The sequence below is a fragment of the Heloderma suspectum genome, chromosome 2 (genome assembly GCF_057233095.1).
Source record: "Heloderma suspectum isolate Gila_16-S chromosome 2, 16-S_ref, whole genome shotgun sequence".
NCBI lineage: Eukaryota > Metazoa > Chordata > Lepidosauria > Squamata > Helodermatidae > Heloderma > Heloderma suspectum.
Window position 1 is genome coordinate 126,360,961 of NC_139459.1, and position 13,973 is coordinate 126,374,933.

At 44.1% G+C, this 13,973-nt stretch overlaps 1 non-coding gene across 1 annotated transcript; it reads left to right on the forward strand.

Moving 5' to 3' along the window:
- The first annotated feature begins 13,662 nt into the window (after window positions 1-13,662).
- TRNAA-UGC (transfer RNA alanine (anticodon UGC)) lies at window positions 13,663-13,734 on the forward strand. The gene has a single exon. It is a non-coding gene; the product is annotated as a tRNA-Ala (tRNA).
- Window positions 13,735-13,973: the final 239 nt, after the last annotated feature.

Consider the following 13,973-nt stretch of genomic DNA (forward strand, 5'->3'; position numbering starts at 1 on the left):
TAAAGCCTTTCATTGTGTGGATCACAACAAACTGTGGCAAATTCTGAAAGAGATGGGGGTACCAGACCACCTTACCTGTCTCCTGAGAAACCTGTACGAGGGTCAAGAAGCAACAGTAAGAACCAGACATGGAACAACTGATTGGTTCCAAATTGGGAAAGGAGTATGACAAGGCTGCATATTGTCACCCTGCTTATTTAACTTATATGCAGAGTACATCATGAGAAACGCCGGGTTCGATGAATCACAGGTCGGAATTAAGATTGCCGGGAGAATTATCAACAACCTCAGATATGCAGATGATACCACCCTAATGGCAGAAAGCGAAGAGGATCTCAAGAGCCTCTTGTTGAGGGTGAAAGAGGAGAGTGCAAAAGCTGGTTTGAAACTCAACATTAAAAAAACGAAGATCATGGCATCTGGCCCCATCACTTCCTGGCATATGGAAGGGGAAGAAATGGAAGCAGTGACAGATTTTATTTTCTTGGGCTCCAAGCTCACCGCAAACGGTGACTGTAGCCATGAAAGACGCTTGCTCCTTGGGAGGAAAGCTATGGCACACCTAGACAGCATAGTAAGAAGCAGAGACATCACCTTGCCGACAAAGGTCCGTCTAATCAAAGCTATGGTTTTCCCAGTAGTAATGTATGGCTGTGAGAGCTGGACTATAAGGAAGGCTGAGCGCCGAAGAATTGATGCTTTCGAACTGTGGTGCTGGAGAAGACTCTTACGAGTCCCCTGGACTGCAAGGAGGTCAAATCAGTCCATCCTAAAGGAAATTAACCCGGAATGCTCATTGGAAGGACAGATACTGAAGCTGAAGCTCAAATATTTTGGCCACCTAATGTGAAGAGAAAACTCTCTGGAAAAGACTGTGATGCTGGGAAGGACTGAAGGCAAAAGGAGAAGGGGACAGCAGAGGATGAGATGGCTAGATAGCATCACTGATGCAATGAATATGGACTTGAGCATGCTCCAGGAGACAGTGCAGGACAGGAAGGCCTGGCGTGCTATGGGGTCACGAAGAGTCGCACACGACTGAACGACAATTCAGAACCCAGATTTCTGTCTACAGTTATATCCCCGCCCCTGCTTTTGCATTTCATCTTGGTACCATTCCTGGGTTTTATTTCACCTGCTTTGTTTGAAGTGCAGGCCATCAGCTTGCCTGATTGTATTTCAATGCGAACAAGGTTAGTTTTGTTTGGTAAGACAAACACAACACTTTGAAGAAGAGAACGTGATTAAATGGTATATTTTAATATTGTGAACCACTGAGAGATTTTGTTATATTCAGTGATATATAAGCACCACCAAAACAAAAAGAGGCAACGTGCAGGCCTGCACTGGCAACATACAGAGGCAGTGTGCGGGCCTACACAACTTGTCATTCACCAAGCTGAATCCAGCCCACCATGTGTTATGGCTTACTAGATGCGTGTACAGTGGCCATTTATGAATTGCCAAAAAAAGCAGATATGCATCACCGAAAAAAGACACTGATTTGGATGAAATGTGCTTATGCTAGTTCATATGTAGCAATGCAAATTTAGAAACTATTGTAATTTAAATAGAAATATAGTACATCTTACCATAATGCAGAATGCCATGACCAGATGACCTGTGTTCCTGCCTATTCAGTCTGCTGTCCAGGTGCTAATTGCTGATGAGCAACAGTTCTGATGGTTCTTTATTGTTTTAAAAAGTACTGAACTTTCAAATAGAGGACTTCCCTCTGTAAAAGAGGACACATGCCGCCGACCCCCTGCCACCTGGTGCTTGACAACTCCCTGCTTTGAAAGGTCCAAGCTGGTGTCCAGTTTCCCAATTCAAATAGACTTTGCATTAGAGGCTCAAGTTTAAGCAATGATGTAGTTCAAACTGAGGGCTTATATAGGAGCAGGACGCTCCACCCTTTCTTTGTTCTGAAGCAGGCTCTGATCCAGACAGGTACCTGCATGTGCTTCCTCCTCCTCCTCCTCCCGGGTAGACTGAAGTGCAGCTAACCAGGCACTGCGCTGGCGGCCCCACCCCTTCTGCCTCCCATTCCATCGCCTCTGTTCTTGTGGTCCTGGGTGATGTTGGGTGACCTGAGAGTTGGCCAAGAACCCATGTGATTGGTGTTGTTGAGACTGCTAGTCCTGTGGCTTTCTTGTATGGGTATGAATTGGAGTGACTGGAGGTGATGGGGGGGGGCATTTTGCACTCGCTGATTATCCTGTGAGGAGACCCCAGGTTCTAGATATGGGCAGAGCTGAACCCTGACAGCAAAAGGTTTATTAAGCTCCTGCATCGAGCAAGTGATCCACACCATAAATGGGTGGTGGACTGCATTTGGCTTAGCAGGTAACAAATTGAGCAAGTCTAGTCTTGACACATGAATGGGAACTTAGAGGGAAGGGAATTTCTATCTACTCCTCCATCTTGTATATCACTCTTCACAAGTCTCCATGGACAGTGACCTTGAAATGGAGAAGACTATCCTGGTACAATCAAATGGACAGCAATCCAGCCGGGGCCAGTGCAAAGGGTAGGCATAGTTGGGCACCTGCCAAGGGCCCACACCCCAGCAGGGGACACTGACAACAGCTCCCTGGAATTGCTCCTCCTCTTCACCATTGTGACTTGCTTGTTCACCTGTGTCTTGCCAGACAATCGGGCATGTGAGTGAGTGGAATTCTAAGGGGTTTAAAAAGAGGGACTTGATAGTTGAACAGTCAGATAGGGTTTAGGGATCCAGTTAACGTACATCTAGTGAGATTGGTTTGGGGATGGGTTTAGAAGGGGTAGGTAGGTTAGGAATATGTATAAGATGATTAAATCATAACATTTATAGACTTCCTTGTAAATAATAAAATAATATCTGTTTTATTATTTATATAATTCTCCATGTCAGCTTGATTTGTTAACGCTACCAATTTAGAAAAATCTATTTTCCTGTTACTACCCCTATATCAGTTAAAGAAAACCGATTAAACTAGTGGGTGTCTCTTTGACACAAGATAAAAGGGCTGAAGATTTGGGTTTCAGTAGACAACTGGCCAAAGCTGAGGCAGACGTCCTGGAGTTATTTTTCAGTTTTGAGCGCGTGGAAACAAGAGGGAGAATAGCTCAGAGACAGGAACATCACGGGGTGCCATTTTGAGAAGGGGCAAATTTTTATCAAAAATCTTAATCTCACTGGCTTCAGCCTCTTAACATGGTGGCAAGTGTGAGAGGGGACACCCCCAAGATGGTGCTCAGCAGAAGTGCTACATGGAGGTTTCCTGGAGCAGTTCTTCAGCAGTACCATCTTGGGGAGCGAAGGGTGAAAAGAGATACGTGCTGTGGGGTACTGCTGGAAGCCACCTTGAAGCATTCACGTCTAAATGGAGCTGTTCCAGGGCTAAGCTGAAGGGAAATAATAATGACCCTTACACATTTGCAGCAGATGCAAGCTGTGTGCTGTGCTGATTGGCTAGAACTGCCCAGAGAGTTTTGGCTATCGGGTGGTATAAATAAAATAAAGTAAAAATAAAACAGTTCTCCATGATATCACAAAGAAATCTCTCTCCAATCCCAGGAGAAAATCCGTGCTTTTAAAAGAACTAATAAGGTGGTGAATGAAAGGATAAGAGCATGAACATGTATGTGCAGTGCTGTTATGCACTGAAGAATGCTGATAGCCCCCCTGAAGGTGAGGGGAAGGAGCAAGACTGACAGATGAATCAGCATTCAGTTTGCTAATGTATACGTCTGCACATTCATTCGGAAAGCTGGAGTCATTCTATGGCTGTAAGACATTCTGTGCATTCTCCTCCCTGCACTGCATGTCCCTCTTCAGCATAATTCTAAGAAATAATTACTTGCCCAAAGCCAAATCTTGAATCTATGACTAAGGGAAATAAGGGTTTTTCATTCACATGCATGATTCGACACCATGCGAATAATATGCAAATGTTCCAAGCCCTCAAATCCATCACCATTTCCAGGGCGGCCTTCAGTGCTGCTGGAGACTCTAGCAGATATGCCTGGCGATCACATCCAGTCTTCAGTTTGTTCATTTGCTTACTAAAACATAGGCAAGAAAATGTTGCCATTTCTATTATGGCAGCTGATTATTTCTGAGAATGAATCATAGGTACCACAGTTGTGCTAAAGAAGGATACTCAATGTGGATCTGAGTTTTAGAATTGGGGTGGGGTTGCAGGATGAAATATGGACTGGCCTGGAGGGAAACAGATTCGTTTGCTGAGCCCAATTCCAGATCAAGCTGAGGACAGGTTCACCCATTACAGTTCTCATGTATGTCCATATACAAATCCAAGTAGTCATAAATGAAGTGCTGAACTTGGTTCAGCGGTAGTGGAGCTGGATGAGGGCTGATACATTAAAGCTTAATCCTGATTAGAATATGGACAGATGATACTCTGCTTTGGGGGGATGGTATTCAACCAGTTCTGGGAGGAGTTGTCATTGGCCACAGCTATCCATGCTCTGGTAACATCCCATCTGGAGTACTGCAATGCATTATTCATGAAAAAAAAAGAAGTTCTGAATCTTCAGTTAGTGCAGAAGGCAGTGGACAGAGTTTTACCCAACATTTCTTGTATCTTGACAGTTTTAAAAGGGCTTCACTGGCTGCCTATTCATTTCCTGGTTCAGTTCAAAATTCTAGCACTGTCTTTAAATCCTGAAGGGAACAATCCTGTGGCCCCTAGGCAGAGTCTGCGGGGGGCATGGGATAGTTCGTCTTCCTGGATCTGAGGTCGAAGACACCACTCTGACCTCGGAGCCAGGAATCCAAACTCCCTGCCCCCTGTCCCTCGCATCCAGCACGGAGAGAACTGCTCCAGCTGCCTCTCCAAGGCCACAAAGGCAACCTCAGAGAGGAGGGAAAGGGGGCATGCTGGTGGGCAGGGAGGGGACTGAGAGTCCATCTTATGCCATATCCTCCAGTCTCCCCAGTCCCCTTCCCTCCTGCGCTGCAGAGTCCCAGCTTGATGGGCGAAAAAGCCTGTCTAGCCAAAATGCAGAGCTGCTCCTCCTGCTCTGCATTGGATGGCCATATGCCTTCGAGTTTGGAGGCTTACGGCCATCCTGGTAGGACTAAATGGCTTGGGACCTTTGAAGCAGTGCCTCCTCCCTGCCTGCCAACCACCCTTCTCCAAATGCCACCTCCATCAGAGCGGTCTCATCATGTATGCAGTACAGAATCACACACAAAAAGGTCATTGCGGATTCAGCTATGTGTCCAATGAGCTGGCAGTATGATGGCCATCCTTTGTCACTGCTCCTGCTCCTATGCCTCTAATAGCAACTTGGTACACAGAAGTTGGCCCTCTGAAGTTCTTCCTGCCACCCATCGCCATGCCAGGAGAACATCCACCTGTGATGCCTCTGTGTGTCAAGCTGGGGTTAAAGACACAGGCCCGGGGCAGGTTAAAAACAACAACAATAGAACAGCACAGCCTAGCTCAGCCTTCTCCAACCTGAAGTGTCCTCTGGACCTGTTGGACTACAACTCTAATCATCCCCAACCAGTGGTCTTGATAGCTAGAGATGATGGGGGTTGTAGTCCAACTCTGCTGGCAGATTCCAAGTTGGGGAAAGCTGGCCTAGTTAAAGAAGTGGAATGTCTGTGTAAACCTTTGTTCACTTCAGCAGTACTTAGTGCAATTGTATACCTTTATATAAGGTATAAGAGTGAGGCAACTGCCTCAGGTAGTGGATGCTGTGGGGGGGGGGCAGCAACATTAATTCCCCCAGTCAGGTATTCCTCCTGAGCCCCTTGGCTGTTCCTCTCTGTTGGAGGGCAGAATTTTTTTGTGCTACACGGCCAGCTCTACACCCCCTGAGCTGGCCTACTACTCTCAGATGTGGTACAAGATGCAGTCCCATCACCAGAGCTGAAGTAAGCTGCCAGTCTGGTCAGCTTCTGTACCTGATATGAGGGGCACCATCTTGGTATCAGGCAGCAAAATGTCTTGGGCGAGCCCTGGCATGATCCCAGCGGTGGATTTAGGGTGCAATCCTAGGCATATTTAGACAGAAAAAAGTCTTACAACCCCCAGCTTTCCCCAACCAGCATAGCTGGCCGGAGAATGCTAGGAGTAAGACTTTTTTGTAGGGCTTTTTTCTGTCTAAATATGCATAGGGTTGCACCCTTATTTGTTTTTCTAGCAGTGTGAGCCGACTTTTAAGTAGATACATAAAGATGGGCCCCAGAGCCTTTCGTGTCTCTGCCAGTGCTTGTGCATTTGCCTTTACTGGAAAAATTAAATAAGATGAGCCGTGTAGTGGTAACCATGGTAACTAGTGAGCTTCAAAAACCGATGTGTACAAGGTTTTCCAGAAGGCTGCCCTGGAGTTTACAATGGCATGCTATGTCCCTTTTTAAAATTACATCACTTCCAGATTGGTATTTCTCACTTGGCACAATCGTTCTTTGTTCCAAACATGCATGCCATATACTTTCTTCTCCCCTGCCCTGTTTCTTTCTTTATAGTATATCAGATGTGTAAGTAGTTGTATTTTGAAAGAGAAATTTATCATATTCCTTTTCCATCTGGGTTCAGCCACGTTTCAAAAATTATCCAAAGAAGCCAGAAAGAGCACGTCATCTCACTTCATGGTTCAGCAAAATGAAAATGTTGCTTATTTCCCCCCCCCCCAATCTGATAATTTCATTTATTGGATTACCAGAGGATGAGAGCTTTGGCTGTTTTATTACTGTGCATTATGCTGAATACAAATATAGATGCCCTTTTTGGCAGGGAGGGGAAATCAATACAAATGAATTGGAAAAGGTATTTCAAGGAAAATCCTAATCATAGTCTATAAATGCTAAAACTCTCAAGGGACTTCAACAGCATCATATACCTAATACAAGGAATAAGCTCTTTGCTATCATTTATTCAAGCAGACAAGGTTAACATTCTATGGATCCTTGAGAGCTCCTTCATAATGAAGATATTGGGATTTTTCTGCATGGCTCATTAGTACACACTGAAGGAACTTCGTTGGATTAGTCAGGAATTCTTCCATTAAAACCTTGTCAGAATAGCATTACTTTCCTCAGGCTACTTGTGATGAGAGTTCCTCTTGAGAAAAAGCCACCAATTTGTTTAACCCTCTTCCTCTATCTGGGGGTAAACACCTGCTCAGTAAGCCCATTACCCACTGTAGTATATGTGTCTTCTTTTATGTACCGGCATTCACTCTTCTCAAGTATCCCCACTAGCACGGTTCACGACACGAAGTAAGAAGCCTGTCTTGTCAGCCTGGTGACCCATAACAATAGCCATGGGTGCCCCCCCCCCCCCGTTGCAAGTGCACTGGTGTGTTAAAATGGCTATGGTGCTCTCTTTTACACAAGGGTAGGGTATGGTGACTGCAACAGCCCAGATCGATAAAAGGAGAAAATCTGTTTTGTTGCACAGATGCCAGGAGACTCATCTAGCAAACTCATGAGAGCAACGTAGTTACACGTTGGTAAATCCTGTCAACTTTGAGAAGGCTAATGATGTGAAGAATGCTGTTTGTTTGCATATAAACACCACCAGAATCTATATATATAAAATGACACTTCCCCCCCCTCACCCCAGGCCTGTTAAGGGAACTCACACACAGAAAAGAAATTTAAAAATAGATTCCTGTTACTCCTTGTTTTCATCAAACACATCTGTTCTAACTACCTTCTCCAAAATGCTTTGTGGGACATTAATGGACTTGAAAGGAGAACTGAGAGATTGCTTCTTATGGGGCAAATCAATCAAGTAGAGGCTAATCATGTAATGGCAGCCTTGTGAAGGAAGGCATCAGGCTACAGAATGTCTACTGGTGTTGTCACATTTTGTCACATTTTGAGAGGCAGTTCATCAGTATTGGCTGCCCATCACACAGCAGATCTGGATTTACACTGACAGTTCTATGTATAAGGTGCTGCACCACTCATGGCAGAACTAGCTAACTTGTAGAAAACAGGAAAAATTCAGAGGGAGCAGAGAAGGAGATAGTCTGACCACAAACCCTCAAGGAGTCTGTTCTCAGAGAGGGGCTTTGTTCACTCCATATTTTGGAGTGAACCGACCTGATCTGTATCTCCCAGACCATTATGCAGATTGAAGCATAGGGCAACAACCAGCATCACACAAGCCAACTTCTCCTTCCTCTCCTCCTCCTCTGCACCAATCACCTGGAGCAGATTTGGGGGGCATGCAGGTGAAGGGAGAATCTGTTCTGCCAGCAGTGTCAATGTTGCTGGCAGAGGGATGCCACTAGATACAAACCATAGTTATGCAGCTTAATTGACACTTCTCCAAAATCGTCTGCCATACTTTTCAAATACTCAGCTTTACAAGGTAGTGTAAGGACTGTCTTTCCCCCCATACAGGTAATAACCACTCCAAGTGGCTAGAAGCCCAGCTGCTGTTGGGACCTGACATGACCACATTGAAAGTTTGGCTGCAAATCCCCCTAGGAGTGACAGGATGTGTTGATATGCTGACCTTCCCATGGACACTGTATGAAGGCGGGGAAAAGTTGGCTGCCCCCATGTGCCATGGAGGCAGCCATCTTTTTTCCCATACAATGTCCATGAGAGGGATAACATGGGCCCAGTTTCAACACGGTTGTGTTGGATCCTGGCAACAGCCGGGCTTTCTAGCAGTTTGGAATTGCTGTTACTTGTGAGGAAAAAAGACTATTAAATTTTAAAGGTAGCACTTGGACCTCCTCATAAAACTGTAAGTAATGTGTGTGTTGCAAATTTTAGTGTAGTGTTTATTGCTGTTTTTACTAGCAAATAGAGAGAGAAATGGGACAGAACAGACAGAGGAAGGAGGAGAAGTTAAAGTAACACAGACCAGAGATTGACTGATAGATTGATCCCATTCTGGAAGTGTCTACAATTAGTGTGTGTGTGTGTGTGGGGGGGGGGGAATCATGCCTGTTGTACATACCACCACCCACTCCATATCATTCCTTGTTCATCTGTGACCAGAAGAAAATTCAGGGTCTTCAACCTAGTTTTCCCTTCCACACAATCTTCATATAGGTTTGGAGGCCATGTGAAGACAGTATATTGGGTTCATCATATGAAAGGAGCGCAAACACCTGTTACCTTGACTTCAGGAGCCCCTCTATGGGAAATCTTGAAAACTCCAAGGACTTGTAGTCCAGTCTGCTTCTCAAAGATATAATGCCATTTCCAGAAATCACTGAGAGGGTCAGAGGAGGCAAATCTAAGGGAAGGTGATATAGAACCAATATGAAGTGAATTTATGTAAAGTTTTAACAAAGTGGATTCTTCATTCCAGTTCCACCCTTAGGTTTTATGTCTGCAAATTCCATTCACCTTCTTCAGACTCGAGTGCTCACATTCCAGGCCAGAACATGCCCCCCAGTAACCAGTTTCATGGTGCATTAGTCTTTGCCTTTGGTGTGCTCATCTGTAATTGTCTTACCCTCCCTTCCTTCATTCTTCTCCACTTCCAGTCTTCTTGAGGATTAATGCATACTGCAAACCTTCTTACCTATTATGGCAATTACGTCCACAATAAAATGGCTCTGATTGAGTAAGGCAGATGGAAAGAAAAAGTGAGGGAAGAAATAAAAGAAGGGCATGCACAGTGATGAATATTCAGGAAGGAGGGTAGGCAGATGGCAGGCAAAATGTGTTGTTTTGCAATGAAAGTTCTCACTCTCAGTTCTTAAGTGACATTTTCATCACACTCTCTCAGTTGCCCCACTTATTCCCATCAATTTGCATAGGCTCAGGTTTGCATACGATCTCAAAGTTGTCTTCAGGAATGGCTCAAGGCTCTAGCCCAATCACTCCAAGTAAGCCAAGCAGAAGAACCAAGCCACAGGGAAGGGGAATAAAAATCCTCCAGTACCTCCATCTTCTGATTTGAGCTGTAGAAAATTCATTTTCAAGGCCTAAATGTGACTGACCTTGGGTGTGAGGAAACGCAAACCCATCTACTTAGTTATCCCAAGGAAATGTTATTCCAAGGAAATGTTAGGCACATGTTTGTTTTACAAAGGATCTTGTTCTTAGTTTAAATAATTCCTGGGCCAATTCATACTTTTTCATGTTCTCCACTTCCACAATTACTAAGACATTTCAGGATCACTTTCCTTGTGAAGAGAGGGTACTGAAGTCTTATACCGCAAGACCTATAGCATTTTTGCATTATCTGTTTATTTACAAATTTGCAAGCTGAGCAAAGGAGAAGAAGCAGGCACCCAGACAGACTGTGTCAATTTGAACAGTGGCATTAACTCCTCCCAACCAACAGCATGGTCTTGGGTTGCTTCTTGACTGTTAGCTGCAAAACTCAGACTTTTGCCTCCTTCTCTAAAGTCAGACTGCCAAACTGTTTTGCTACACACCCACCTGAGGAAATGGGATGTGTCCAGGAAACTAGCAGTGACCAGCCATCATCAATACTTATTTAAGTATCTTCTATTCCTGTCTAGAGTGGAACATCTTTAGCTATTAATTAAAGAAAAGTCTGGGGAAAGTCTGACAGCCACTCACCTGGAAGTAAGTCCCAGTGAGTTCAAGTAGGGATGTCTGTTGCTGGGAAATCCAGTTCTTTTTTGGCTTGATGGAGTTCCACGATGTATATGATTCACTTTGCATCGGCAAGCAGAGCTAAGGGCTGTTCCTAAATTCCAGGAACACTTTTACACATTTTTGAAGGTTCTGCAATTTGCAAAAATTTCTAAGCAAGTTGGGCAAACTACAACCAAATTTGCACAAATCAAACAAATTCGACCATAATTTGCACAAATGTGCCTGTGATTTGTGCAAATTTGCCTGTGATTTGCACACATTGCTCTGAAAGATGTTCAAATTGTGGAATCTCCCCCCCAAACTGCACAAAATTCCCATAAAATTTGTGAACTAGCCTGACTCACTGCAGATTGAGTCAGGCGTCACTGCGGGAACAGAAACAAAATTCAGGGGACCGAGCCTAGGAAAATGTGTTAAATTCCACCCTGCAAACAGATTTCCCTGACATCCCAAAATTCAAGTCATTTACACCCAGCTACTATGAGGATTGCAACTAAGCTCAGAAGGAACAGGTTATCCTGTATGGGTGGCAGATGACATCAGCATCCTTGATCAAAAAGTGCCGGCACTGCATACTTGCAAACCCTATCTCCACTACTACACCAAGGCTGCTTCAGAGGCAAATAAACACACTTGGGCCACTCCCTCACTGCAGGGTGGACAGATATAACAAGAGTTTGCATCTGGCCACCCTGCAGACAACTAGGTAATGGATTTGTGCCCGCCCAGCTATAATTCCTCCTTTTAGAAAAAGAAATTCCATATGCGTAATTTGGCCCTTCCTTAGCTGATCTGGCATTTGAGAAAAGGCATTCAATATACTAACAATAAATGGCAAGATATTAACCAGCTACAGTTTAAATTGGTCATAAAAGGCTTTTCAGCAACTGTGCTAATTGTATTAAGAGTTGCTGGCGTTGCTGGCTGCTTTAATCAAAAATTATCTTTGAAATGATCTTAGGAACCAATAGGTGGTATTAACACACAATTTTAGGTGCATCTGCCCACATAGATTTCATTGCACACAACATGGTTTGCCTATAGATTCTCCCTGTGTGTAATTAATTATGGCAATAGATCTACCATACTAGGTTGCTTGTCTGGCTCTTAATGTCCATTATATCAATTATCAAGAGAACTGGGGAGGTTGCTTAGGCTGCAATTTTTAGAATTTATAGCAATAAGAAAAGTGCAGGAAAATGTACGCCTATGCATTTTTTCAGGGACAGGAACTTAGTATCTATACAGGTTCTGTAGTCCAGCGGTAGTTGCTGAACAGATCTTGGCAAGGGATTGGGGGAGGGGGGGAGGGGGAAAGGAATCAATTTATCTGGGTCTGTAGGTCCAGTGAGGACTGCAAGCCATGACTTAAAAATTGTGGCTAAATTGTAGATCTGCTGGAGGATGTTTATGCAAACTTATTTGCCATTAGTGATGTGGCATGCCAAGCACCCACATCTTACAGGAGCTGCTACAGCCACTCAAAAACAGCATTGAACCAGAATTGAAAACATTCTGTACAGCAACTGCTAAAAAAGACATTACTTTAAATCTGTATGTAGGAGCGTTGTGTGTATATATATATATATATATATATATATATATATATATTTTAAATACAGGGGCAGGGTAGGTGCAGGGGTCCCAGTTCAGACTGGGAACTTAATGTATGGGGGTAGGGGGCTTTTATGAGCTGGTTTGGGAGCCCTGCGCCTACTCTGGAGTAAAATTGAGAAAATGACAGCTACTAGATTTAAAGTAATATCTATTTTCATCCTACACAACTGCCGGGCTAGGCCTTCTGATGCAACTTGTAGTTCCTGAGAAAGCACATCATCAGGGCCTCTCAAAATAAAAGTCCTAGAGTTTCAAGCAAAGCTCTACTATGGTGCAGGTCTTCATTCTAAGTTCTCCTACAAATAACTTCGCCACAGCCAGTTGCAGTTTTGTTAAAATCCCACATGTTCCCATAGAGCAGCCTTCCCCAACCTGGTGCCCTCCAGATGTGTTGCACTACCATTCCCATAATCCCAGCAAGAGGACCAGCATCAAGTATAAGCATGGTTGGGCCCACACCCCACCAGGGGCCCACTGACAAGAGCCCCTGGACTTGCACCTGCTCTTCATCATTGCAACCTGTGTTCATCTGCCTCTCAGTCTGGCACACACAGGAGTAGTAGCTCAGCCTTCTCCAACCTGAACTGTCCTCCAGAATTGTTAGACTACAACTCCAATCATCCCCAACCAGTGGTCCTGACGGATGGAGATGATGGGAGTTGTAGTCCAACTCTGCTGGCAGATTCCAAGTTGGGGAAAGCTGGCCTAGTTAAAGAAGTGAGACGTCTGTGTACACCTTAGTTCACCACCCTTTTGATTTTTACACCAGAGCACAGGAGCAGGACGTTAGTCATAATTAAATTTCAAAGGCAACCAGAAGATATTAAGATTAGGGTCAGAGGCCTGCTGATACAATGTATAGTTTCTTCTTTAAAATAAATATGCATAAGAAATCCATACTCCCCATCTGGCAAGAGCTAACAATTTAATTGAAAAAGAAAGACACCATACAAGCAGCGTAATTAAGGAGAATGAGGGAAATTGGAAAATTTCACAGTTATAGGTTAACTGCCAGTTTTCCAGAATTGCTCTTGATTAGGGGTTTGTTTGTTTGTTTTGGCTTCTCCATTATCTGAAACTTGAAAATGTTTGCCAGATCTCATTTCTTATCTACTGCCTGCTATAGCCCATGTTATGACATTATAGTGTGTTATTAACACTTAAAAGGGTGTTTCACCCTCAGACAGAAATTTACCATATAGTATGGGCACCTATTTTGCCATTATCTTGGAAATATATTCTCTGAGTGACATAACTATTTATTATTGGCAGAAAAATCATGATTTTGCCAATTGATTCCAAAAACTAGATTGACTGGGCATGCATACAAACCCTGTGATAAACACAATCCCTATTTTGAACACCAAAATATCACAAGGTTTGTGTGCGTGCCCAATCAATCTAGTTTTTGGAATCGCTTGGCAAAATTGTTAATTGCGTATTTGAACAAATGCACAATGAACAATCCTGTGGGTTTGGGAGGGGCTGTAGCTCAGTGGAAGAGCCCCTGCTTTGCATGCAGAAGGTCCCAGGTTCAATCCCTGGCAGCTCCAGGTAGGGCTGGAAAAATGCCTGCCTGAAACCCTGGACAGCTGCTGCAAGTCAATGTCAACTATATTGGGCTTGAGATGCTCCAGCCCTCTAGAGCAGATTGGGGCTGGGGGCAGGAAGAATGCAGCATGGGAAAAATCCATTCCACTGACAGATGCCATTCCACTGGCAGATGGACAGCATTGGATTCTTCTTCTTCATCACCATCACCATCATCACTATCATTATAATGATATGCAAT